The 3,615-nt window shown below is 45.6% G+C and overlaps 1 pseudogene across 1 annotated transcript; it reads right to left on the bottom strand.

Annotated features, from left to right (window-relative positions):
• Nucleotides 1-1,143: 1,143 nt before the first annotated feature.
• LOC105531476 lies at nt 1,144-1,973 on the bottom strand (annotated as a pseudogene). The gene has a single exon (XR_001004807.1). The product of XR_001004807.1 is annotated as a dol-P-Man:Man(5)GlcNAc(2)-PP-Dol alpha-1,3-mannosyltransferase pseudogene (transcript).
• Between the last annotated feature and the right edge of the window lie 1,642 nt (nt 1,974-3,615).

Raw genomic sequence — 3,615 nt, 5'->3', positions numbered from 1 at the left:
AAGAAGGCAATGCCCTTGGGAGAAGCAAAGATCAGCAGAAAAGGGGACAGACCACTGTTGTCCAAAGGAAGTGAGTCATGTTCCATTTGCAGAAAAGTGGCTAATAAAAAAAGTTGATAAAATCCGTAAGTTTTAAAATATTTGGTTATTTTCAAAAAAAGGATTAGGGAGATGTTGAGTCTTCACTTTGAGCAGATTTTCCCTGGTGCTGAGTGTGGTCAAGCTCACATCTTCCCCCACATGGTTCCTTGAGACTTAATGAGGAGGCATATTCTTGTACATATGTCTTCCATTCACCTCATTAATTTCTAGCACATTATTCCAATTGTAGTTAAATCATTAATTGCGTAATTAGTTGATGGTCTAATTTCACTCTCTTCTCTTCCTTTTATCCTTCCCTCCTCCCATTCTATCTCTTTTGGATAGATTTACAAGTGAACAACAACTGAAGCAAAGACATTTCAACAACTCTTTGGTTTATTTTAACCAAACTTTTTCTACGTAGTTTTAGATAGTCAAAAAATCAATAAGGCATTATCGAAAGCATGTTTTTCCAGGCCTTTTTGAGCTTAAAAATTAAAGACAATATCCCAAGGAAAGGATGCAGCTACATTTTTTAGACAATAAACTTCAAACACTCATATTTCATGTATTTCTTTATATCAAAACTAAACTGAATATTTAAACTAGAATGATAGAGCATGTAAATTCAATGACTTAGCTATCACTCATTCTAAGAATACAAACATATCAGTGACTCAATCAAAAGAAGATATTTTAAAAATATATAGAAAAATTTATAATTTCGAAAGACTCAAATTAACCAGTTTAGAATGTTCAAAATTTGGTCCAAAAGCTGGAAACCAACTCCTGTAAAATTAGCATATTTTATACAAATGGATGAATCCAGCAAATAATACAAGATCCCTGTGTACTCCTGTGAACTCAACTTCCTTCTGTGCCTTTGTGTCAATGTTGTAGCCATAGCATTGCTGATCGAGATACGTAAAAGTCCCAGTGATTCTGACTGGATGTGTGGCTACCTGTTGCCTTTCCCTGCACGTCCTGTGTGAGTCCCTCTATATATAGAGAGGAAGTCCGTGTGTGTGTGTGTGTGTGTGTGTGTGTGTGTGTGTGTGTATATTGGACTTGGCAAGGTTTATTTGGAAGGGCAGAGTCTATCCCCAGGTCCTGAGTGTGCACTGGAGGGAAAGGGGTGGATTTCAGGGAACTTTCTTGCTGTGTTGGACGCTCTTGGGGAACAGCTGCGGGCCCAGCCAGAGCTGCAGCAAGAGGACAGCATGGCACACATGCTGGGCAGCAGAGCTGCAGGATGTGGAGGGGTGTGTGTTCCAGGAGAGCTCCATGAGCCCCAGCCCCAGCAACCTGAGCAGGTGTGTGAGCCAGTGTGCAGTCCTGGCCCCCAGGAGGTGGGGCAGTGTGTGGAAATACCAGATGTAGAACTAGTAGTGGAGGGGGTGGCTGAAGCAGATGCCAGTGAAGTTAGAGGTGAAGAGGGTAGAAACGATCTGGCTGGGTGTGAGGGGCTGGGGTGGAGCCTTCCTTTTGGAGGGATCCTTCAGCAGGGACAAGACACATTCCCCCATCCTGTGCCACCAGTAGAGGGTAAACAGCAAGAGCAAGGTGAGGTGGGTGGCTAGCAGGGCCAGGTGGAAGGCACAGTGCAGGCAGAGAGCCCCTGGGAGGAAGCGCCAGTTCACTGTCCAGCAGAATAGAAACTGGCGGCCAAGGTCAAAGGAGCGAGACAGGTAGCCAGTGGGCTTCTCCAGCAGGAAGAGCAGCCCCAGCACCACCTGAAGGCCAACATAGATGCCCAGCTTGCGGAGGGCCCCATGGGAGCCAAACCGTGTGAGGAAAAGAAGCAGCAACCGAGGGGCGCAGAGCCTCACATTCATCTTCACGGAGGCCGCCAGGCTGGAACACCGGCAGCCCCAGCCCCAGCCCTGGGCCAGCAGGAGGCTGATACTGAGGGCGCTGAGTCATAGAAGAGTCACAGCACAAAGGTTCGTTCGGGGTCTCTGACTTCCCGCAATGGTGGAGTGAACACAGTAGGAGGCGTGGCACATGAAAAATAAGACGAAGGGAGGTACCTTGTAGGTCTGGTGGTAGATCAAGAAGACAAGCAGCAAGGTGGCCAGGTAGAGCACAGCAAAGATATTTTGGGCATGTGAATGTCAGTGCCTCGGCCCAGGGGCATAGAACAGCCCCATAAAGTTGGACACAAAACCAACTGGGTACACAAGTGGTCCACTGTCATCCCACAGCTGGGTCTAGTCATAGGTACCGCTGATGACGCCTTCCACCTGGGCCACGTAGGCCTTCTGGTCGATTCCTGTGTCTTTCACTAATTTTCAGACTTCGTAATAACAGTCATTCAGGTACCTGTAGAGGAACTGGCACAGGATGTGCAGGGAAAGGAGAAAGACAGCCACACATCCAGGTGAGCCAGGTTTGAGAAAACATGGGCAGGGCCAGGTGCAGTAATCCAAGCACTTTGGGAGGCCGAGGCAGGGGAATCACCAGAGGTCAGGAGTTCGAGACCAGCCTGAGCAACATGACGAAACTTCATCTCTACTAAAATATAAAATTTAGCCAGGTATGGTGGCGGGTGCCTGTAATCCCAACTACTTGGGAGACTAAGGAAGGAGAATTGCTTGAACCTGAGAAGTGGAGGTTGTAGTGAGCCAAGATTGTGCCACTGCACTCAGTGAGCCGAGATTGCACCACTGTACTCCATCCTGGGTGAGACAGCAAGACTCCATCTCAAAGAAGAATGAATGAAGGAAGGAAGGAAGGAAGGAAGGAAGGAAGGAAGGAAGGAGGGAAGGAAAAGAAAGAGAACATGGGCAGATGCAGTACAGATTTGACTCAAAAGCAACTTGTTTCAGTGGGTCGAATTGATCTATGTACCCTTCTAAAGCACTCAAATGGTTAAGAATGTCACCAGACGAATCTCCGAGTAAAAACCAAAGCCCAAAAAGACTGCCCCCAAAAGAGACTCATCATCAAGAACTTCTAGGTCAATTACACATTTTAAGGTCACCAAAGCAGGAGTATCACTAATGTGAATTTTTTCTTCAGGGTCTGCTAAACAATGACAGTACTTAATCAGGAAAGTAAATGAACTTATTGGGACTGATTTTAAATTATTTCAATTGCTGAATGAGCACTATATTCATTTTCATCATTGTCCCACCCCAGACTTCTGCTAAAGCCCTAGTGTTTCAATTAATTTACAAAAAGTCTTAAAAGGCAAGTTAATTCTCATTTCACACTCAAGTGAATCAGCTTTTATTTTGAGTTTCCAGAATAACAAAGTAAGTCTTTGATATGCTTTGGCTGTGTCCCCACCCAAATCTCATCATGAATTGTAGCTCCTGTAATCCCCACATGTTGTGGGAAGGACTCGGTGGGAGGTCACTGAATCTCGTAGGTAGATTTTTCCCATGCTGTTCTCATGATAATGAATAAACCTCATGAGATCTGATGGTTTTATGAAGGGAAGTTCCCTGAAAGCACTGTCTTGCCCGTTGCCATGTAAGATGTGTCTTTGCTTCTCCTTCGCCTTCCACCATGATTGTGATGCCTCCCCAG

The sequence above is a fragment of the Mandrillus leucophaeus genome, unplaced genomic scaffold (genome assembly GCF_000951045.1).
Source record: "Mandrillus leucophaeus isolate KB7577 unplaced genomic scaffold, Mleu.le_1.0 Scaffold89, whole genome shotgun sequence".
Taxonomy (NCBI): Eukaryota; Metazoa; Chordata; class Mammalia; order Primates; family Cercopithecidae; genus Mandrillus; species Mandrillus leucophaeus.
This window is presented reverse-complemented; position numbering and strand designations above follow the sequence as displayed.